The 25455-nt window shown below is 40.3% G+C and overlaps 1 protein-coding gene across 1 annotated transcript in view; it reads left to right on the top strand.

Annotated features, from left to right (window-relative positions):
• Positions 1-416: 416 nt before the first annotated feature.
• The window catches only part of LOC123748325 (macrophage mannose receptor 1-like), a 418517-nt gene continuing 393478 nt past the window's right edge, over positions 417-25455 (top strand). Inside the window, exon 1 of the mRNA XM_069316575.1 lies at positions 417-558. The gene's annotated coding sequence lies outside the window, so the exon portion shown is untranslated. The remainder of the gene's footprint in view (positions 559-25455) is intronic.

Below are 25455 nucleotides of genomic sequence, written 5' to 3'. Positions count from 1 at the left end.
GTTTATTCTACCCATTACAGTAGTGCTCAGATGAGTTTAGTTTACCCATTACAGTAGTGCTCAGAAGAGTCTAGTCTACCCATTACAGTAGTGCTCTTTTTTTGTCTAGTCCACCTATTACAGTAGTGCTCAGAAGAGTCTAGTCCACCCCATTACAGTAGTGCTCAGAAGAATCTAGTCCACCTATTACAGCAGTGCTCAGAAGAGTGTAGTCCGACTATAAAACGTTCATGCTCGTCCATCAAGGGTTGTTGAATAATATCACCTTCATCTCCCATGCTAATGTACAGATACATCCCACAATCCCACACCATCTTTATCACCTATGTTAAAGCACAGATGTACACACATTCATCTTTGTCTTCCATATCAGTGTGGGAGGTGGGTGTGGAGGAAGAATGATGAGGGGCGTGGAGGAGAAGGGAACACAACATGTGTAGCTTGAGAGAGCTGTCTCTTATCTCCCTGTGACGCAGAAGACGCAGTAAAGACCACCTGCTACACCACCACCAATCCCTGATACCTGCTTCGGGTACTTAGACTGTACATACACTCCAGGTAAGACAGGTGCATTATTTATGCATAGTATTTATTAATTTTAGACTTTTTATTGGAAGAATAATTCCTATTGAACGGTCTGTTGAAGTTAATGTTTCCAGTTGAATTGTCTTGAAAATGCAGCTTTTGTTACATATTTGTGTGCATTCTGGTAGCGGTATTTAATTTACGTGAATCATAACCAGAAAACTTCACTGCACAAATGGGTGCTAACTACTTCTTTTCCTAATGAATATTTGCTGCGAGTTAAATCCGAGAGAATGACGTGCCATCTTTGTTCGGGAGCTCGAAACTTTAGCTTTATTGTTGTTGACTTCTTACATTCATGCCATTTAGATTCTCAGTTTTTTGTAGACAAGAATGAACTAAAAATATTATTTTTGTGTGAATCGAATATTCACTGCCGGCCATAACATCAACATTGATTACTTGTTGTATGGTATGCTGTCCTATCGTGGAATTTATACCTTTACCGAACGGTCCTTCTGTGACAAGTCGCCAATATACGTCATTCTTAAAAAAGACTAATATCTGGCGAAAATGAACCTCATACTCTCTAACCAAATTAATTCCAAAGGGTAACGAAGGACACTACAGACGAATTGAAAACAAAGGTAAACAGATTGATTGAAACTATGAACGCCAAGAAATCCTGACTCTACCTGCCAAACGTTATCAGGGAATACAAACCTGAGTATGCATATGGAAATGTCAAGACCCACAAGCCTGGAAACCCACTTCGGCCAATCATCAGCCAGATACCCACACCCACGTACAGACTGGCGAAGCGACTTAACGGCTTGCTGACTCCTTATGTACCTTGTGCTTTCAGCCTGAAGTCTCCAAAGGAATTTGTTGACTTACTGCGGGGAACACGGGCCACAGGAATAAGAGCATCGCTTGGACAAAGAATCACTGTTTACCAACGAACCTGTGGATGAAACAATCGGGATGATAGCGGACAGAGTGAATCATGATCTGACTTGTACTCCTCTTGACATACCAGAAAACATTCTAAGGAAACTACTCCAAGCTTGTACTAAAATGGGACCCTTCTTGAGCCCAGATAGGCACATTTATCAGCTAGTAGCTGGGGTCGGCATGGGTTCTCCCCTAGGTGTCCTGTTTTCAAACTTCTACATGGGCACCATTGAACAGAAGGTCTTAGTTGACATGTACTCTAAACCTGCCTTATACTGCAGGTATGTTGACGACATTTTTACACAGATACCTGATATCAGACGTCTGCAGGAGCTGAAGGAGGCATTCGAGCGGAATTTTGTGTTGAGTTTCACTTACGACATGGAGAAGGATGGGAAGATGCCCTTTCTAGATGTAAAAGTCACAGAAAGGGGTGGAGGTTTCCACACTGCAGTCTACATTAAGGAAACAAACATAGGAATGTTCCTCAATGCCAATAGTGACTGCCCTCACAGGTACAAAAAGGAGTGTCGTCAATGCTTACGTCGATCGTGCTCTCAACCACAGCTCAGGATGGAAGCAAGTCGATGAGGAACTCTGTAGGGTAAGTCAGGTCCTAGTCAACAATGGCTTCTCTAATGGTTTTGTTGAAGACGTCATAAGAAGAATGGTAAAACGCCATGCAACCCCTGAAGAGTCAACTAACACAACACATGTACCCCCTATCAAACTATTTTAAAGGAACTTCTTCTCGACAGCTCATAAAATGGAGGAAAGGGTCCTGAAAGGTATTGTTGATAGGAACTATCTCATTGCCTGGAGAGGAATGGAGTTCTGGTTGGTTAAATACCTTAGAATTCCTACCTTTTTAGGGCTCTGAAGTATGGTGTAGTGGATACAGTGTGTAACTGTTACCTTGATGGCCAGTGTTCTAGTCCCCTGGTGGGTTGAGAGTCTAAAAAGTTATATACTTCAAACTTGTGGTTATAAGCATGTCTGTGCATTAAGCATTTGGCACTGAGTTCTCCCACATAACAGGGCTTGATGAAAGAACACTAGAGGTCCCTCACTATCTCACTGCCTGGAGAGGAATGGAGTTCTGTTTGGTTAAATACCTTATAATTCCTACCTTTTTTAGGCTCTGAAGTATGGTGTAGTGGATACAATGTGTAACTACCACCTTGATACCGTGTGGGAGTCCCCTGGTGGGTTGAATGTCTAAAAAGTTATATACTTCAAACTTGTGGTTATAAGCAAGTCTGTGCATTAAGAATTTGGCACTGAGTTCTCACACATAACAGGGCTCGATGAAAGAACACTAGAGGTCCCTCACAATCTCATTGCATGGAAAGGAATGGAGTTCTGGTTGATTAAATACCTTAGAATTCCTACCTTTTATGGCTCTGAAGTATGGTGTAGTGGATACAGTGTGTAACGTCCACCTTGATTGCCAGTGTTCGAGTCCCCTGGTGGGTTGAGTGTCTATAAAGTTATATACTTCAAACTTGTGGATATAAGCAAGTCTGCGCATTAAGTATTTGGCACTGAGTTCTCCCATGTAACACAGCTTGATGAAAGACCAATCGAGGTCCTTCACGATCTCATTGCCTGGAGAGGAATGGAGTTCTGGTTGGTTAAATACCTTAGAATTCCTACCTTTTTAGGGCTCTGAAGTATGGTGTAGTGGATACAATGTGTAACTGCCACCTTGATTGCGTGTGGGATTCCCCTGGTGGGTTTAATGTCTAAAAAGTTGTATACTTCAAACTTGTGGTTATAAGCAAGTCTGTGCATTAAGCATTTGGCACTGATTTCTTCCACATAACTGGGCTCGATAAAAGAACACTAGAGGTCCCTCACTATCTCATTGCCTGGAGAGGAATGGAGTTCTGGTTGGTTAAATACCTTAGAATTCCTACCTTTTAAGGGCTCTGAAGTATGGTGTAGTGGATACAGTGTATAACTGCCACCTTGATAGCCAGTGTTCGAGTCCCCTGGTTGCTTAAGTGTCTAAAAAGTTATATTCTTCAAACTTGTGGTTATAAGCAAGTGTGTGCATTAAGCATTTGGCACTGATTTCTTCCACATAACTGGGCTCGATAAAAGAACACTAGAGGTCCCTCACTATCTCATTGCCTGGAGAGGAATGGAGTTCTGGTTGGTTAAATGGGTATTTAATTCCTACCTTTTTAGGGCTCTGAAGTATGCTGTAGTGGATACAGTGTGTAACTGCCACCTTGATGGCCAGTGTTCTAGTCCCCTGGTGGGTTGAGTGTCTAAAAAGTAATATACTTCAAACTTGTGGTTATAAGCAAGTCTGTGCATTAAGTATTTGGCACTGAGTTCTCCTACATAACAGAGCTCGATGAAAGAACACTCGAGGTCCCTCACTATGTCATTGCCTGGAGAGGAATGGTGTTCTGGTTGGTTAAATTCCTTAAAATTTCTACATATTTAGGGCTCTGAAGTATGGTGTAGTGGATACAGTGTGTAACTGCCACCTTGATGGTGAGTTTCGAGTCTCCTGATGGGTTGAGGGTCTAACAAGTTTTATACTTCAAACATGTGGTTATAAGCAAGTCTGTGCTTTAAGCATTTGGCACTGAGTTCTCCCAAATAACAGGGTTCGATGAAAGAACACTAGTGGTCCCTCACTACCTCATTGCCTAGAGAGGAATGGAGTTCTGTTTGGTTAAATACCTTAGAATTTCTACCCTTTTAGGGCTCTGAAACATGGTGTAGTGGATATAGTGTGGAACTGCCACCTTGATGGCGAATGTTCGAGTCCCCTGGTGGCTTGAGTGTCTTAAAAAGTTATATTCTTCAAACTTGCAATTATAAGCAAGTCTGTGCATCAAGCATTTGGCACTGAGTTCTCCCAAAATAATGGCTCGATGAAAGAACACTAGAGGTCCCTTACTATCTCATTGCCTGGAGATGAATGGAGTTCTGGTTGGGTAAATACCTTAGAATTCCAACCTTTTTAGGGCTCTGAAGTATAGTGCAGTGGATACAGTGTGTAACTGCCACCTTGATGGCCAGTGTTCTAGTCCCCTGGTGGGTTGAGTATCTAAAATGTTATATACCTCAAACTTGTGGTTATAAGCAAGTCTGTGCATTAAGTATTTGGCACTGAGTTCTCCCACATAACAGAGCTCGATGAAAGAACACTCGAGGTCCCTCACTATCTCATTGCCTGGAGAGGAATTCTTTTCTGGTTAGTTAAATTCCTTAGAATTTCTACATATTTAGGGCTCAGAAGTATGGTGTAGTGGATACAGTGTGTAACTCCCACCTTGATGGTGAGTGTTCGAGTCTCCTGATGGGTTTAATGTCTAAAAAGTTATATACTTCAAACTTGTGGTTATAAGCAAGTCTGTGCATTAAGCATTTGGCACCTAGTTCTCCCACATACCAGGGCTCGATGAAAGAACACTAGAGGTCCCTCACTATCTCACTGCCTGGAGAGGAATGGAGTTCTGGTTGGTTAAATACCTTAGAATTCCTACCTTTTTAGGGCTCTGAAGTATGGTGTAGTGGATACAGTGTGTAACTGTTACCTTGATGGCCAGTGTTCTAGTCCCCTGGTGGGTTGAGAGTCTAAAAAGTTATATACTTCAAACTTGTGGTTATAAGCATGTCTGTGCATTAAGCATTTGGCACTGAGTTCTCCCACATAACAGGGCTTGATGAAAGAACACTAGAGGTCCCTCACTATCTCACTGCCTGGAGAGGAATGGAGTTCTGTTTGGTTAAATACCTTATAATTCCTACCTTTTTTAGGCTCTGAAGTATGGTGTAGTGGATACAGTGTGTAACTACCACCTTGATACCGTGTGGGAGTCCCCTGGTGGGTTGAGTGTCTAAAAAGTTATATACTTCAAACTTGTGGTTATAAGCAAGTCTGTGCATTAAGAATTTGGCACTGAGTTCTCACACATAACAGGGCTCGATGAAAGAACACTAGAGGTCCCTCACAATCTCATTGCATGGAAAGGAATGGAGTTCTGGATGATTAAATACCTTAGAATTCCTACCTTTTAGGGCTCTGAAGTATGGTGTATTGGATACAGTGTGTAACGTCCACCTTGATTGCCAGTGTTCGAGTCCCCTGGTGGGTTGAGTGTCTATAAAGTTATATACTTCAAACTTGTGGTTATAAGCAAGTCTGCGCATTAAGTATTTGGCACTGAGTTCTCCCACGTAACACAGCTTGATGAAAGACCAATCGAGGTCCTTCACGATCTCATTGCCTGGAGAGGAATGGAGTTCTGGTTGGTTAAATACCTTAGAATTCCTACCTTTTTAGGGCTCTGAAGTATGGTGTAGTGGATACAATGTGTAACTGCCACCTTGATTGCGTGTGGGATTCCCCTGGTGGGTTTAATGTCTAAAAAGTTGTATACTTCAAACTTGTGGTTATAAGCAAGTCTGTGCATTAAGCATTTGGCACTGATTTCTTCCACATAACTGGGCTCGATAAAAGAACACTAGAGGTCCCTCACTATCTCATTGCCTGGAGAGGAATGGAGTTCTGGTTGGTTAAATACCTTAGAATTCCTACCTTTTAAGGGCTCTGAAGTATGGTGTAGTGGATACAGTGTATAACTGCCACCTTGATAGCTAGTGTTCGAGTCCCCTGGTTGCTTAAGTGTCTAAAAAGTTATATTCTTCAAACTTGTGGTTATAAGCAAGTGTGTGCATTAAGCATTTGACACTGATTTCTTCCACATAACTGGGCTCGATAAAAGAACACTAAAGGTCCCTCACAATCTCACTGCCTGGAGAGGAATGGAGTTCTAGTTGGTGAAATACCTTATAATACCAACATTTTTTGGGCTCTGAAGTATGGTGTAGTGGATACAGTGTGTAACTGCCACCTTGATGCCGTGTGGGAGTCCCCTGGTGGGTTGAGTGTCTAAAAAGGTATATACTTCAAACTTGTGGTTATAAGCAAGTCTGTGCATTAAGCATTTGGTACTGAGTTCTCCCACAAAACAGGGCTTGATGAAAGAACACTAGAGGTCCCTCACTATCTCATTGCCTGGAGAGGAAGGGAGTTCTGGTTGGTTTAATACCCTATAATTACTACGTTTTTTGGGCTCTGAAGTATGGTGTAGTGGATACAGTGTGTAACTGCCACTTTGATGGTGAGTTTCAAGTCTCCTGATGGGTTGAGGGTCTAAAAAGTTTTATACTTCAAACATGTGGTTATAAGCAAGTCTGTGCTTTAAGCATTTGGCACTGAGTTCTCCCAAATAACAGGGCTCGATGAAAGAACAATAGAGGTCCCTCACTACCTCATTGCCTAGAGAGGAATGGAGTTCTGTTTGGTTAAATACCTTAGAATTTCTACCCTTTTTAGGGCTCTGAAACATGGTGTAGTGGATATAGTGTGGAACTGCCACCTTGATGGCGAATGTTCGAGTCCCCTGGTGGCTTGAGTGTCTTAAAAAGTTATATTCTTCAAACTTGCAATTATAAGCAAGTCTGTGCATCAAGCATTTGGCATTGAGTTCTCCCAAAATAATGGCTCGATGAAAGAACACTAGAGGTCCCACACTATCTCATTGCCTGGAGATGAATGGAGTTCTGGTTGGTTAAATGCCTTAGAATTCCTACCGTTTTAGGGCTCTAAAGTATAGTGCAGTGGATACAGTGTGTAACTGCCACCTTGATGGCCAGTGTTCTAGTCCCCTGGTGGGTTGAGTATCTAAAAAGTTATATACCTCAAACTTGTGGTTATAAGCAAGTCTGTGCATTAAGTATTTGGCACTGAGTTCTCCCACATAACAGAGCTCGATGAAAGATCACTCGAGGTCCCTCACTATCTCATTGCCTGGAGAGGAATTCTTTTCTGGTTAGTTAAATTCCTCAGAATTTCTACATATTTAGGGCTCAGAAGTATGATGTAGTGGATACAGTGTGTAACTACCACCTTGATAACGTGTGGGAGTCCCCTGGTGGGTTAAGTGTCTAAAAAGTTATATTCTTTAAACTTGCGTTATAAGCAAGTCTGTGCATTAAGCATTTGGCACTGAGTTCTCCCACATAACACAGCTCGATGAAAGACCAATCGAGGTCCCTGACGATCTCATTGCCTGGAGAGGAATGGAGTTCTGGTTGCTTAAATACCTTAGAATTCCTACCTTTTTAGGGCTCTGAAGTATGATGTAGTGGACAAAGTGTGTAACTGTCACCTTGATGGTCAGTGTTCTAGTCCCCTGATGTGTTGAGTGTCTAAAAAGTTATATACTTCAAACTTGTGGTTATAAGCAAGTCTGTGCATTAAGTATTTGGTACTGAGTTCTCCCACAAAACAGGGCTTGATTAAAGAACACTAGAGGTCCCTCACCATCTCATTGCCTGGAGAGGAAGGGAGTTCTGGTTGGTTAAATACCCTATAATTCCTACGTTTTTTGGGCTCTGAAGTATGGTGTAGTGGATACAGTGTGTAACTGCCACCTTGATGGCGAGTGTTCTAGTCCCCTGGTGGGTTGAGTGTCTAAAAAGTTATATACTTCAAACTTGTGGTTAGAAGCAAGTCTTTGCATTAAGCATTTGGCACTGAGTTCTCCCACATAACAGGGCTCGATGAAAGAACACAAGAGGTCCCTGACTATCTCATTGCCTGGAAAGGAATGGAGTTCTGGTTGGTTAAATACCTTTGAATTTCCACCTTTTTAGGGCTCTGAAGTATGGTGTAGTGGATATAGTTTGTAACTTCCACCTTGATAGCCAGTGTTTGAGTCCCTAGGTGGGTTGAGTGCCTAAAAAGTTATATACTTCAAACTTGTGGTTATAAGGAAGTCCGTGCATTAAGCCTTTAGCACTGAGTTCTCCCAGATAACAGGACTCGATGAAAGAACACTAGATGGTCCCTCACCATCTCATTACCTAGAGAGGAATGGAGTTCTGGTTGGTGAAATTCCTTAGAATTCCTACCATTTTAGGGCTCTGAAGTACGGTGTAGTGGATACAGTGTGTAACTGCCACCTTGATGGCCAGTGTTTGAGTCCTCTGGTGGGTTGAGTGTCTAAAAAGTTATATACTTCAAACTTGTGGTTATAAGCAAGTCTGTGCATTTAGCACTGAGTTCTCCCATAAAACAGGGCTTGTTGAAAGAACACTAGAGGTCCCTCACTATCTCACTGCCTGGAGAGGAATGGAGTTCTAGTTGGTGAAATACCTTATAATACCAACATTTTTTGGGCTCTGAAGTATGGTGTAGTGGATACAGTGTGTAACTGCCACCTTGATGCCGTGTGGGAGTCCCCTGGTGGGTTGAGTGTCTAAAAAGGTATATACTTCAAACTTGTGGTTATAAGCAAGTCTGTGCATTAAGCATTTGGTACTGAGTTCTCCCACAAAACAGGGCTTGATGAAAGAACACTAGAGGTCCCTCACTATCTCATTGCCTGGAGAGGAAGGGAGTTCTGGTTGGTTTAATACCCTATAATTACTACGTTTTTTGGGCTCTGAAGTATGGTGTAGTGGATACAGTGTGTAACTGCCACCTTGATGGCGAGTGTTCTAGTCCCCTGGTGGGTTGAGTGTCTAAAAAGTTATATACTTCAAACTTGTGGTTATAAGCAAGTCTGTGCATTAAGCATTTGGCACTGAGTTCTCCCACATAACAGGGCTCGAAGAAAGAACACAAGAGGTCCCTCACTATCTCATTGCCTGGAAAGGAATAGAGTTCTGGTTGGTTAAATACCTTTGAATTTCCACCTTTTTAGGGCTCTGAAGTATGGTGTAGTGGATATAGTGTGTAACTTCCACCTTGATAGCCAGTGTTTGAGTCCCTAGGTGGGTTGAGTGCCTAAAAAGTTATATACTTCAAACTTGTGGTTATAAGGAAATCTGTGCATTAAGCTTTTAGCAATGAGTTCTCCCACATAACAGGACTCGATGAAAGAACACTAGATGGTCCCTCACCATCTCATTACCTAGAGAGGAATGGAGTTCTGGTTGGTGAAATTCCTTAGAATTCCTACCATTTTAGGGCTCTGAAGTACGGTGTAGTGGATACAGTGTGTAACTGCCACCTTGATGGCCAGTGTTTGAGTCCTCTGGTGGGTTGAGTGTCTAAAAAGTTATATACTTCAAACTTGTGGTTATAAGCAAGTCTGTGCATTTTGCATTTGGCACTGAGTTCTCCCATAAAACAGGGCTTGTTGAAAGAACACTAGAGGTCCCTCACTATCTCACTCCCTGGAGAGGAATGGAGTTCTAGTTGGCGAAATACCTTATAATACCAACCTTTTTTGGGCTCTGAAGTATGGTGTAGTGGATACAGTGTGTAACTGCCACCTTGATGCCGTGTGGGAGTCCCCTGGTGGGTTGAGTGTCTAAAAAGGTATATACTTCAAACGTGTGGTTATAAGCAAGTCTGTGCATTAAGCATTTGGTACTGAGTTCTCCAACATAACAGAGCTTGATGAAAGAACACTAGAGGTCCCTCACTATCTCATTGCATGGAGAGGAATGGAGTTCTGGTTGGTAAAATACCTTATAATTCCTACCTTTCTCGGGCTCTGAAGCACGGTGTAGTGGATACAGTGTGTAACTGCCACCTTGATGGCCAGTGTTTGAGTCCTCTGGTGGGTTGAGTGTCTAAAAAGTTTTATACTTCAAACTTGTGGTTATAAGCAAGTCTTTGCTTTACGTATTTGGCAATGACTTCTCCCACATAACAAGGATCGATGAAAGAACACTAGAGGTCCCTCACTGTCTCATTGCCTGGAAAGGAATGGAGTTCTGGTTGGTTAAATACCTTAGAATTCCTATCTTTTTAGGGCTTTGAACTATGGTGTAGTGGATACAGTGTGTAACTGCCACCATGATGGCCAGTGTTCGGGTGAAATGGTGGGTAGAGTGTCTGAAAAGTTATATACATCAAACTTGTGGTTATAAGCAAGTCTGTGCTTTAAGTATTTGGCACTGAGTTCTACCAAATATCAGGGATCGATGAAAGAACACTAGAGGTCAATCAATATCTCATTGCCTGGAGAGGATTGGAGTTCTTGTTGGTTAAATTCCTTAGAATTGCTACCTTTTTAGGGCTCTGAAGTATGGTGTAGTGGATACATTGTATAAGTGCCTCCTTGATGGCCAGTGTTCGAGTCCCATAAGAACATAAGAACAAAGGCAACTGCAGAAGGCCTATTGGCCCATACGAGGCAGCTCCTATTTATAACCACCCAATCCCACTCATATACATGTCCAACCCATGCTTGAAACAATCGAGGGACCCCACCTCCACAATGTTATGTGGCAATTGGTTCCACAAATCAACAACCCTGTTACTGAACCAGTATTTACCCAAGTCTTTCCTAAATCTAAACTTATCCAATTTATACCCATTGTTTCGTGTTCTGTCTTGTGTTGATACTTTTAATACCCTCTTAATATCCCCTTTGTTATGTCCATTCACCCACTTGTAAACCTCTATCATGTCACCCCTAACTCTTCGCCTTTCCAGTGAATGCAACTTAAGCTTTGTTAATCTTTCTTCATATGAAAGATTTCTAATTTGGGGATTTAACTTAGTCATCCTACGTTGGACACGTTCAAGTGAATTTATATCCATTCTATAATACGGCGACCAAAACTGAACTGCATAATCTAAATGGAGCCTTACCAGAGCAAGATATAGCTTAAGAACCACACCAGGTGTCTTGTTACTAACGCTTTGATTAATAAATCCAAGTGTCCTATTCGCCTTATTATGAACATTCATGCATTGATCCTTTTGTTTTAAATTCTTACTAATCATAACTCCCAGATCCATTTCGCAATCCGACTTCGCAATCTCAACACCATCTAGCTCGTATCTTGTAACTCTATCATCATTTCCTAGCCTCAGAACTTTACATTTATATGCATTAAACTGCATTTGCCAATCATTTGACCATTTCAAAACCCTATCTAGATCAACTTGAAGTGATAGTGAGTCCTCCTCCGAATTAATTTCCCTACCGATTTTCGTATCATTGCAAATTGGCAAATGTTGCTACTTAAACCTGAATGTAAATCATTTATATATATTATAAACAACAGAGTCCCAGGACAGAGCCCTGAGGTATTCCACTAACAACATTATCCCACTGATTGATTGATTGATAAAGATTAAGCCACCCAAGAGGTGGCACGGGCATGAATAGCCCGTAAGTGGTACTTTTTTTTTCTCTCAGTCTTCTGAGGTTGCATTTAACCATCAAGCTGTTATCGCGGGGGAGGATACTGCTTCACAGTCTTTATGAGGGTGTTTAGCTGCTGGACACCTTTGTTGACCAGGAGAGTGGCTGTGTTGATGGTTTCAGGGTGGCCACTGCATGATTCAGGAACTCTTAAAGCTCTTCTAAGGTCATTGGTTGCTTCACATTCCAGAAGATAGTGAAGTAATGGCTTTTGTGACAGTTTGGCAGAAGATGCACTCTCTTTGTCGGGGTTCACCAATCTCCCAATTGCATCTGTAACCTAGACGTAGTCTATATTGGGTCAAATTGATTGGAAAGTCTTGGGTATTGGGTGGGGGCCGGTCTTGGAGCGAGACATGAACCCAGCGATAGGTGACTTAAATGGGGATTTCGATGTGGATTCAATATATAACTTATTTAAGAATATTCTAAACAAAGCACAGGAACGTAGTATACCATACAAATTGAATAGATCGAATACTAATGACCCAAAGTGGATAACAAAGAATTTGAAGAACCTTATAGGTAAAAAGAGAGCTTGGTACAAAAGGATTAAAAATGGGGAGGTCACTTTAGAACAGGAATTCGTACAACTGGTTAGAAATGTTAAAAAAGAGATAAGGAAAGCAAAAAGAAACTATGAAGTTCGCATAGCAGGGCAAGCAAAGGCAAATCCTAAAGGGTTTTTTCAGTTATATCGTACCAAGACTAGGGAAAGGATAGGTCCATTAAAAACTGAGACAGGTCAAATAACAGATAGTGATGAAGAGATGAGTAGTATTTTTAATAAATATTTTGTATCTGTATTTACTAAAGAGGAACTTAACAATATGCCTTCAGCCGAACAAGTCTATGTGGGTGGGGACGAGGACAGGTTGACGAGTTTAGCAGTTACCAGGGAGGATGTTCTTAAACAAATAGTAAAACTCAAACCAAACAAATCCCCAGGGCCGGATGAAGTGTTTGCCAGGGTGCTTAAAGAATGCAAAGAGGAGCTTTATGACCCACTGTCAACCATATTTAATAAATCAATAGAGTCAGGCAGAGTGCCAGAGTTTTGGAAAGTTGCTAATGTGATACCAGTTTTTAAGAAAGGAGATAGATCACTTGCGTCTAACTATCGACCAATTAGCCTAACGTCTATTGTGGGAAAGTTACTCGAATCTATAATAGCAAATAAAATTCGTCTTCATCTTGAAAAACATAAATTAATAATTGAGTCGCAACATGGTTTTATATATGGCCGTTCATGTTTAACAAATTTGTTATCTTTTTATTCTAGCATTGTTGAGGCAGTTGATAGTGGTAAGGATTGCGATGTTGTATACCTTGACTTTAGCAAAGCTTTTGATACAGAGCCACATGAAAGACTGATTAAAAAGATAGAGTCTCATGGTATTGGGGGTGCTATATTAAGCTGGATTAGGGCATGGCTATACCAAAGGAAACAGAGAGTTAGTATAAATGGAATCAAGTCAGAGTGGGAAAATGTTGTAAGTGGAGTGCCTCAAGGCTCTGTCCTGGGACCTCTGTTGTTTATAATATATATAAATGATTTAGATTCAGGTTTGAGTAGCAACATTTGCAAATTTGCCGATGATACGAAAATCGGTAGGGAAATTAATTCGGAGGAGGACTCACTATCACTTCAAGTTGATCTAGATAGGGTTTTGAAATGGTCAAAGGATTGGCAGATGCAGTTTAATGCTGATAAATGTAAAGTTCTGAGGTTAGGTAATGATGATAGAGTTACAAGATACGAGCTAGATGGTGTTGTGATTGCGAAGTCGGATTGCGAAAGGGATCTGGGAGTCATGATTAGTAAGAATTTAAAACAAAAGGATCAATGCATAAATGTTCGTAATAAGGCAAATCGGACACTTGGATTTATTAATCGCAGCGTTAGTAACAAGACACCTGGTGTGGTTCTCAAGGGAAAGCAACGAAGAGAAAGGAAGCGCAGGCCCCTCAGAAAGTAAAGGAAGTACCTAAGCAAACATTAGTTGTGGGAGATTCCCAGATAAGGTATTTGGATAGAACGTTTTGTGCTAGAGATAGGGGGAACAGGTTAAGGGTTTGCTATCCCGGAGCTGGCATTGGTGATATTATAAACAACATGAATGATATTATGGCTGGTAATGGGAACAATCCCATTATTTGCATTAGCGTGGGAGGAAATGATGTTGGTCGAGTCAGGAGTGAGGAACTGATTCAGAGGTATAAAACAGCCATAGAGTTAGTTAGGAGCAAGGGAGGAATCCCGATCATATGTGGCATTCTTCCAAGAAAGGGAGTGGGAAATGAATGGATATCGAGGGCACTTGGTGTCAATTGCCGGCTGGAAAGATATTGCAAATCAAATGCAATATCTTTCATAGACAACTGGGAACACTTCTATGGAAGAAATGAAATGTATGCTCGTGATGGGGTGCATCTATCGAGAGCTGGGGTTGTTGCTGTTGCGAACTCGCTAGAAGAAGTGGTTAGAGGTGTTTGTTTGGGTTTAAACTGTTAGTAGATAGAGGTATGGGAATTGATTTGGAGGAAGGAGGTAATAAAAGTATGTGTTTGTGGGAGAAAGGAATTGGCAAAACGATCAGGGAAAGAGAAGGTCCGCAAAATAACAATTCACTTAGGGTATATTACACTAACAGTAGAAGTCTAAGAAATAAAATTAACGAATTAAATGCTCTTGTCTGCACAGAAAAAATAGATATTATTGCACTTACCGAAACGTGGATGAATGTAGAAAATAGAGAACTATTAGCTGAATATCAAATATATGGATTTAAACTATTTCACACAGATAGATATATTAGACGAGGAGGTGGAGTAGCCATATATGTTAGGGACAATTTGAAATGTAGTCTCAAAGAGGGAATCAAAACAGAGTCACACACAGAAACTATTTGGATTGAATTAAACGAAAAAGCTAATAATATTATAATAGGAGTAATATATAGGCCACCAAATTTAGACAGAATGGAAGCAAAGCATCTATGGGATGAAATATCTAGAGCATCTAGATCTAACAGTATTTATGTCATGGGTGACTTTAATTTTAGCGGAATAAACTGGTTGAACAAAACAGGGAATAGTGAAGCAGAAGATTTTCTAGAATTAATTGACGATTGCTTTCTTACGCAACACATTAAGGAACCAACACGGGAAAATAATATTTTAGATTTAGTGTTAACTAACAGGGAAACGCAAATTAATGACATCGAAATAGGGAGTGAGCTAGGGAGCAGTGATCACAAAGAAATCAGATTTAGCATAGAATGGAATAGACATAAGAACATAAGAACATAAGAACAAAGGTAACTGCAGAAGGCCTATTGGCCCATACGAGGCAGCTCCTATTCTATAACCACCCAATCCCACTCATATACTTGTCCAACCCGTGCTTGAAACAATCGAGGGACCCCACCTCCACAATGTTACGCGGCAATTGGTTCCACAAATCAACAACCCTGTTACTGAACCAGTATTTACCCAAGTCTTTCCTAAATCTAAACTTATCCAATTTATACCCATTGTTTCGTGTTCTGTCCTGTGTTGATACTTTTAATACCCTATTAATATCCCCCCGGTTATGTCCATTCATCCACTTGTAAACCTCTATCATGTCACCCCTAACTCTTCGCCTTTCCAGTGAATGCAACTTAAGCTTTGTTAATCTTTCTTCATATGAAAGATTTCTAATTTGGGGAATTAACTTAGTCATCCTACGCTGGACACGTTCAAGTGAATTTATATCCATTCTATAATATGGCGACCAAAACTGAACTGCATAATCTAAATGGGGCCTAACTAGAGCAAGATATAGCTTGAGAACCACACCAGGTGTCTTGTTACTAACGCTGCGATTAATAAATCCAAGTGTCCGATTTGCCTTATTACGAACATTTATGCATTGATCCTTTTGTTTTAAATTCTTACTAATCATAACTCCCAGATCCCTTTCGCAATCCGACTTCGCAATCACAACACCATCTAGCTCGTATCTTGTAACTCTATCATCATTACCTAACCTCAGAACTTTACATTTATCAGCATTAAACTGCATCTGCCAATCCTTTGACCATTTCAAAACCCTATCTAGATCAACTTGAAGTGATAGTGAGTCCTCCTCCGAATTAATTTCCCTACTGATTTTCGTATCATCGGCAAATTTGCAAATGTTGCTACTCAAACCTGAATCTAAATCATTTATATATATTATAAACAACAGAGGTCCCAGGACAGAGCCTTGAGGCACTCCACTTACAACATTTTCCCACTCTGACTTGATTCCATTTATACTAACTCTCTGTTTCCTTTGGTATAGCCATGCCCTAATCCAGCTTAATATAGCACCCCCAATACCATGAGACTCTATCTTTTTAATCAGTCTTTCATGTGGCACTGTATCAAAAGCTTTGCTAAAGTCAAGGTATACAACATCGCAATCCTTACCACTATCAACTGCCTCAACAATGCTAGAATAAAAAGATAACAAATTTGTTAAACATGAACGGCCATTTATAAAACCATGTTGCGACTCAATTATTAATTTATGTTTTTCAAGATGAAGACGAATTTTATTTGCTATTATAGATTCGAGTAACTTTCCCACAATAGACGTTAGGCTAATTGGTCGATAGTTAGACGCAAGTGATCTATCTCCTTTCTTAAAAACTGGTATCACATTAGCAACTTTCCAAAACTCTGACACTCTGCCTGACTATTGATTTATTAAATATGGTTGACAGTGGGTCACAAAGCTCCTCTTTGCATTCTTTAAGCACCCTGGCAAACACTTCATCCGGCCCTGGGGATTTGTTTGGTTTGAGTTTTACTATTTGTTTAAGAACATCCTCCCTGGTAACTGTTAAACTCGTCAACCTGTCCTCGTCCCCACCCACATAGACCATCGAAAAGGTGGCACGGGCATGAATAGCCCGTAAGTGGTGGCCCTTTTGAGCCATTACCAGTATCAAGAGCTGATACTGGAGATCTGTGGAGGTGCGACTGCACCCAGCGTGACGGGAGAGGTCTCCCGTGTTTTAAACAGATGAAGAAGATGAAGATGAAGCCACCCAAAAGATGGCACGCGCATGAATAGCTCGTAAGTGGTGGCCCTTTCGAGCCATCACCAGTATCAAGAGCTGATACTGGAGATCTGTGGAGGTGCAAGTGCACTCAGCGTGACGGGAGATGTCTCCCATGAATGTGTCCAAGATGACGATTAAACCATCGAAAAGGTGGCACGGGCATGAATAGCCCGTAAGTGGTGGCCCTTTTGAGCCATTACCAGTATCAAGAGCTGATACTGGAGATCTGTGGAGGTGCAACTGCACCCTGCGTGACGGGAGATGTCTCCCGGACCAAGTGGTGACCAAATGGTCCTGGAAAACACGAGAATATGTAGTTACTTGACCTCTTTATAAAACGTCTTTCCGACACGTGCTAGTGTTTCAGAAAATATCTCTAATAGGGCTGGTGAAGTTTGTCGATGTGGTGGTTGTTGTTGACCAGTAGGAGAAAATTCTGTTAAAGTGCCAGATTTTTGAAAAGCTGATTTTAATAGCCTAAGAAATTTTTTGGGTCAAATTGATTGGAAAGGCTTGGGTATGGGGTGTGGGCCGGTCTTGGAGCGAGACATGAACCCAGCGATAGGTGACTTAAATGGGGATTTCGATGTGGATTCAATATATAACTTATTTAAGAATATTCTAAACAAAGCACAGGAACGTAGTATACCATACAAATTGAATAGATCGTATACTAATGACACAAAGTGGATAACAAAGAATTTGAAGAACCTTATAGGTAAAAAGAGAGCTTGGTACAAAAGGATTAAAAATGGGGAGGTCACTTTAGAACAGGAATTCGTACAACTGGTTAGAAATGTTAAAAAAGAGATAAGGAAAGCAAAAAGAAACTATGAAGTTCGCATAGCAGGGCAAGCAAAGACAAATCCTAAAGGGTTTTTTCAGTTATATCGTACTAAGACTAGGGAAAGGATAGGTCCATTAAAAACTGAGACAGGTCAAATAACAGATAGTGATGAAGAGATGAGTAGTATTTTTAATAAATATTTTGTATCTGTATTTACTAAAGAGGAACTTAACAATATGCCTTCAGCCGAACAAGTCTATGTGGGTGGGGACGAGGACAGGTTGACGAGTTTAGCAGTTACCAGGGAGGATGTTCTTAAACAAATAGTAAAACTCAAACCAAACAAATCCCCAGGGCCGGATGAAGTGTTTGCTAAGGTGCTTAAAGAATGCAAAGAGGAGCTTTGTGACCCACTGTCAACCATATTTAATAAATCAATAGAGTCAGGCAGAGTGCCAGAGTTTTGGAAAGTTGCTAATGTGATACCAGTTTTTAAGAAAGGAGATAGATCACTTGCGTCTAACTATCGACCAATTAAGAACATAAGAACATAAGAACAAAGGTAACTGCAGAAGGCCTATTGGCCCATACGAGGCAGCTCCTATTCTATAACCACCCAATCCCACTCATATACTTGTCCAACCCGTGCTTGAAACAATCGAGGGACCCCACCTCCACAATGTTACGCGGCAATTGGTTCCACAAATCAACAACCCTGTTACTGAACCAGTATTTACCCAAGTCTTTCCTAAATCTAAACTTATCCAATTTATACCCATTGTTTCGTGTTCTGTCCTGTGTTGATACTTTTAATACCCTATTAATATCCCCCTTGTTATGTCCATTCACCCACTTGTAAACCTCTATCATGTCGCCCCTAACTCTTCGCCTTTCCAGTGAATGCAACTTAAGCTTTGTTAATCTTTCTTCATATGAAAGATTTCTAATTTGGGGAATTAACTTAGTCATCCTACGCTGGACACGTTCAAGTGAATTTATATCCATTCTATAATATGGCGACCAAAACTGAACTGCATAATCTAAATGGGGCCTAACTAGAGCAAGATATAGCTTGAGAACCACACCAGGTGTCTTGTTACTAACGCTGCGATTAATAAATCCAAGTGTCCGATTTGCCTTATTACGAACATTTATGCATTGATCCTTTTGTTTTAAATTCTTACTAATCATAACTCCCAGATCCCTTTCGCAATCCGACTTCGCAATCACAACACCATCTAGCTCGTATCTTGTAACTCTATCATCATTACCTAACCTCAGAACTTTACATTTATCAGCATTAAACTGCATCTGCCAATCCTTTGACCATTTCAAAACCCTATCTAGATCAACTTGAAGTGATAGTGAGTCCTCCTCCGAATTAATTTCCCTACCGATTTTCGTATCATCGGCAAATTTGCAAATGTTGCTACTCAAACCTGAATCTAAATCATTTATATATATTATAAACAACAGAGGTCCCAGGACAGAGCCTTGAGGCACTCCACTATCAACATTTTCCCACTCTGACTTGATTCCATTAATACTAACTCTCTGTTTCCTTTGGTATAGCCATGCCCTAATCCAGCTTAATATAGCACCCCCAATACCATGAGACTCTATCTTTTTAATCAGTCTTTCATGTGGCACTGTATCAAAAGCTTTGCTAAAGTCAAGGTATACAACATCGCAATCCTTACCACTATCAACTGCCTCAACAATGCTAGAATAAAAAGATAACAAATTTGTTAAACATGAACGGCCATTTATAAAACCATGTTGAGACTCAATTATTAATTTATGTTTTTCAAGATGAAGACGAATTTTATTTGCTATTATAGATTCGAGTAACTTTCCCACAATAGACGTTAGGCTAATTGGTCGATAGTTAGACGCAAGTGATCTATCTCCTTTCTTAAAAACTGGTATCACATTAGCAACTTTCCAAAACTCTGGCACTCTGCCTGACTCTATTGATTTATTAAATATGGTTGACAGTGGGTCACAAAGCTCCTCTTTGCATTCTTTAAGCACCCTGGCAAACACTTCATCCGGCCCTGGGGATTTGTTTGGTTTGAGTTTTACTATTTGTTTAAGAACATCCTCCCTGGTAACTGCTAAACTCGTCAACCTGTCCTCGTCCCCACCCACATAGACTTGTTCAGCTGAAGGCATATTGTTAAGTTCCTCTTTAGTAAATACAGATACAAAATATTTATTAAAAATACTACTCATCTCTTCATCACTATCTGTTATTTGACCTGTATCAGTTTTTAATGGACCTATCCTTTCCCTAGTCTTAGTACGATATAACTGAAAAAACCCTTTAGGATTTGTCTTTGCTTGCCCTGCTATGCGAACTTCATAGTTTCTTTTTGCTTTCCTTATCTCTTTTTTAACATTTCTAACCAGTTGTGCGAATTCCTGTTCTAAAGTGACCTCCCCATTTTTAATCCTTTTGTACCAAGCTCTCTTTTTACCTACAAGGTTCTTCAAATTCTTTGTTATCCACTTTGGGTCATTAGTATTCGATCTATTCAATTTGTATGGTATACTACGTTCCTGTGCTTTGTTTAGAATATTCTTAAATAAGTTATATATTGAATCCACATCGAAATGGATCCACATCGTCAACCTGACGAGGACAGGTTGACGAGTTTAACAGTTACCAGGGAGGATGTTCTTAAACAAATAGTAAAACTCAAACCAAACAAATCCCCAGGGCCGGATGAAATGTTTGCTAGGGTGCTTAAAGAATGCAAAGAGGAGCTTTGTGACCCACTGTCAACCATATTTAATAAATCAATAGAGTCAGGCAGAGTGCCAGAGTTTTGGAAAGTTGCTAATGTGATACCAGTTTTTAAGAAAGGAGATAGATCACTTGCGTCTAACTATCGACCAATTAGCCTAACGTCTATTGTGGGAAAGTTACTCGAATCTATAATAGCAAATAAAATTCGTCTTCATCTTGAAAAACATAAATTAATAATTGAGTCGCAACATGGTTTTATAAATGGCCGTTCATGTTTAACAAATTTGTTATCTTTTTATTCTAGCATTGTTGAGGCAGTTGATAGTGGTAAGGATTGCGATGTTGTATACCTTGACTTTAGCAAAGCTTTTGATACAGTGCCACATGAAAGACTGATTAAAAAAATAGAGTCTCATGGTATTGGGGGTGCTATATTAAGCTGGATTAGGGCATGGCTATACCAAAGGAAACAGAGAGTTAGTATAAATGGAATCAAGTCAGAGTGGGAAAATGTTGTAAGTGGAGTGCCTCAAGGCTCTGTCCTGGGACCTCTGTTGTTTATAATATATATAAATGATTTAGATTCAGGTTTGAGTAGCAACATTTGCAAATTTGCCGATGATACGAAAATCGGTAGGGAAATTAATTCGGAGGAGGACTCACTATCACTTCAAGTTGATCTAGATAGGGTTTTGAAATGGTCAAAGGATTGGCAGATGCAGTTTAATGCTGATAAATGTAAAGTTCTGAGGTTAGGTAATGATGATAGAGTTACAAGATACGAGCTAGATGGTGTTGTGATTGCGAAGTCGGATTGCGAAAGGGATCTGGGAGTTATGATTAGTAAGAATTTAAAACAAAAGGATCAATGCATAAATGTTCGTAATAAGGCAAATCGGACACTTGGATTTATTAATCGCAGCGTTAGTAACAAGACACCTGGTGTGGTTCTCAAGCTATATCTTGCTCTAGTTAGGCCCCATTTAGATTATGCAGTTCAGTTTTGGTCGCCATATTATAGAATGGATATAAATTCACTTGAACGTGTCCAGCGTAGGATGACTAAGTTAATTCCCCAAATTAGAAATCTTTCATATGAAGAAAGATTAACAAAGCTTAAGTTGCATTCACTGGAAAGGCGAAGAGTTAGGGGTGACATGATAGAGGTTTACAAGTGGATGAATGGACATAACCGGGGGGATATTAATAGGGTTTTAAAAGTATCAACACAGGACAGAACACGAAACAATGGATATAAATTGGATAAGTTTAGATTTAGGAAAGACTTGGGTAAATACTGGTTAAGTAACAGGGTTGTTGATTTGTGGAACCAATTGCCGCGTAACATTGTGGAGGTGGGGTCCCTCGATTGTTTCAAGCACGGGTTGGACAAGTATATGAGTGGGATTGGGTGGTTATAGAATAGGAGCTGCCTCGTATGGGCCAATAGGCCTTCTGCAGTTACCTTTGTTCTTATGTTCTTAACTGCTAAACTAGTCAACCTGTCCTCATCCCCACTCACATAGACTTGTTCGGCTGAAGGCATATTGTTAAGTCCTTCTTTAGTAAATATAGATATAAAATATTATTAAAAAATACTACTCATCTCCTTGTCATTATCCGTTATTTGACCTGTCTCAGATTTTAATGAACCTATCCTTTCCCTAGTCTTAGTTCGATAAAACTGAAAAAACCCTTTAGGATTTGACTTTGCTTGCTCTGCTATGCGAACTTCATAGTTTCTTTTTGCTTTCCTAATCTCTTTTTTAACATTTCTAACCAGTTGTATGAATTCCTGTTCTAACCTGACTTCCCCATTCTTAATCCTTTTGTACCAAGCTCTCTTTTTACCTATAAGATTCTTTAAATTATTTATTATCCACTTTGGGTCATTAGTATTCGACCTATTCAATTTGTATGGTATACTACGTTCCTGTGCTTTGTTTAGAATATTCTTAAATAAGTTATATATTAAATCCACATCGAAATCCCCTTTTACGTCACCTATCGCTGGGTTCATGTCTCCCTCTAAGACCGGCCCACACCCCATACCCAAGAGTTTCCAATCTATTTGACCCCAAAAAAATTTTAGGCTATTAAAATCAGCTTTTCGAAAATCTGGCACTTTAACAGAATTTTCTCCTACAGGTCTATTCCATTCTATGCTAAATCTGATTACTTTGTGATCACTGTTCCCTAGCTCACTCCCTATTTCGACGTCATTAATTTGTGTTTCCCTGTTAGTTAACACTAAATCTAAAATATTATTTTCCCGCGTTGGTTCCTTAATGTGTTGCGTAAGAAAGCAATCGTCAATTAATTCTAGAAAATTTTCTGCTTCACTATTCCCTGTTTTGTTCACCCAGTTTATTCCACTAAAATTAAAGTCACCCATGACATAAATACTGTTAGATCTAGATGCTCTAGATATTTCATTACATAGATGCTTTGCTTCCATTCTGTCTAAATTTGGTGGCCTATATATAACTCCTATTATAATATTATTTGCTTTTTCGTTTAATTCTATCCAAATAGTTTCTGTGTGTGGCTCAGTTTTGATTCCCTCTTTGAGACTACATTTCAAATTGTCCCTAACATATATGGCTACTCCCCCTCCTCGTCTAATATATCTATCTGTGTGACATAGTTTAAATCCATTTATCTGATATTCAGCTAATAGTTCTCTATTTTCTACGTTCATCCACGTTTCGGTAAGTGCAATAATATCTATTTTTTCTGTGCAGACAAGAGCATTTAATTCATTAATTTTATTTCTTAGACTTCTACTGTTAGTGTAATATGTCCTAAGTGAATTGTTATTTTGAGACCCTTTTCTTTCCCTGATCATTTTGCCAATTCTTTTCTCCCACGAACACATACTTTTATTACCTCCTTCCTCCAAATCAATTCCCATACCACTATCTACTAACAGTTTAAACCCAAACAAAAACCTCTAACCACTGGTTCCAACGAGTTCGCAACAGCAACAACCCCAGCCCTCGATAGATGCACCCCATCACGAGCATACATTTCATTTCTTCCATAGAAGCGTTCCCAGTTGTCTATGTAAGATATTGCATTTGATTTGCAATATCTTTCCAGCCGGCAATTGACACCAAGTGCCCTCGACATCCATTCATTTCCCACTCCCTTTCTTGGAAGAATGCCACATATGATCGGGATTCCTCCCTTGCTCCTAAATAATTCAATGGCTGTCCTAAATCTCTGTATTAGTTCCTCACTCCTAACTCGCCCAACATCATTACCCTTTGCACTAATACAAATAATGGGTTTGTTCCCATTTCCCGTCATAATATCATTCATGTTTTCAACAAAATCACCAATTTCAGCTCCCGGATAGCAAACCCTTAATCTGTTCCCCCTATCTCTGGCACAAAACGTTCTGTCTAAATACCTCACCTTGGAATCTCCCACAACCAAAATTCGCTTCGATACCGCCCTAACTTTCTGAGCAGCCTGAGGGGCCTGCGCTCCGCCGTTCCTCGCTGCAGGCGCACTACAGCACTCATCCTCCAACACTGCAAATGAATTTGCCGTCCTTAAGGCGTCTGTAGGCGGCCTTGTCAAGGTCTTCTTAAGACCCTTGTCTTTCACTACTCTCCACGATGAGGTCTCGTCAACACTGGTCTCCTCTTTCGTTTCCTCTCGAAGTCTCAGCCGTCGTACCTCCTCCCGCAGGGAATCCATCTCTGCTCTCAGAGCTCCAACCAAACTCACCAAATCATTAACTAATCCTTCCATTATTGCAATAATAATGTTACTCCAGAGCTCCAGCTAACACAACCTCTCACTGTGACAGCACCTGACTGACGTTAGGATAAGTTTAGATTTACGAAAGACTTGGGTAAATACTGGTTAAGTAACAGGGTTGTTGATTTGTGGAACCAATTACCGCGTAACGTGCTGGAGGTGGGGTCCCTCGATTGTTTCAAGCGCGGGTGGGACAAGTTTATGAGTGGGATTGGGTGGTTATAAATAGGAGCTGCCTCGTATGGGCCAATAGGCCTTCTGCAGTTGCCTTTGTTCTTATATTCTTAAGTGGATGAATGGACATAACAGGGGGGATATTAATAGGGTATTAAAAATATCAACACAAGACAGAACACGAAACAATGGGTATAAATTGGATAAGTTTTGATTTAGGACAGACTTGGGTAAATACTGGTTCAGTAACAGGGTTGTTGATTTGTGGAACCAATTACCGCGTAACGTGCTGGAGGTGGGGTCCCTCGATTGTTTCAAGCACGGGTTGGAAAAGTATATGAGTGGGATTGGGTGGTTATAGATAGGAGCTGCCTCGTATGGGCCAATATGCCTTCTGCAGTTACCTTTGTTCTTATGTTCTTAAGATTTGCAAATTTGCCGATGATACGAAAATCGGTAGGGAAATTAATTCGGAGGAGGACTCACTATCACTTCAAGTTGATCTAGATAGGGTTTTGAAATGGTCAAAGGATTGGCAGATGCAGTTTAATGCTGATAAATGTAAAGTTCTGAGGTTAGGTAATGATGATAGAGTTACAAGATACGAGCTAGATGGTGTTGAGATGGCGAAGTCGGGTTGCGAAAGGGATCTGGGAGTTATGATTAGTAAGAATTTAAAACAAAAGGATCAATGCATTAATGTTCGCAATAAGGCAAATCGGACACTTGGATTTATTAATCCAAGGAACCAATAATTTGTGGAACCAATAATCGCAGCGTTAGTAACAAGACACCTGGTGTGGTTCTCAAGCTATATCTTGCTCTAGTTAGGCCCCATTTAGATTATGCAGTTCAGTTTTGGTCGCCATAATATAGAATGGATATATATTCACTTGAACGTGTCCAGCGTAGGATGACTAAGTTGATTCCCCAAATTAGAAATCTTTCATATGAAGAAAGATTAACAAAGCTTAAGTTGCATTCACTGGAAAGGCGAAGAGTTAGGGGTGACATGATAGAGGTTTACAAGTGGGTGAATGGACATAACAAAGGGGGATATTAATAGGGTATTAAAAGTATCAACACAAGACAGAACACGAAACAATGGGTATAAATTGGATAAGTTTAGATTTAGGAAAGACTTGGGTAAATACTGGTTCAGTAACAGGGTTGTTGATTTGTGGAACCAATTAC

This window comes from Procambarus clarkii, chromosome 84 (assembly GCF_040958095.1).
Source record: "Procambarus clarkii isolate CNS0578487 chromosome 84, FALCON_Pclarkii_2.0, whole genome shotgun sequence".
NCBI classification, from domain to species: Eukaryota; Metazoa; Arthropoda; class Malacostraca; order Decapoda; family Cambaridae; genus Procambarus; species Procambarus clarkii.
This window is presented reverse-complemented; position numbering and strand designations above follow the sequence as displayed.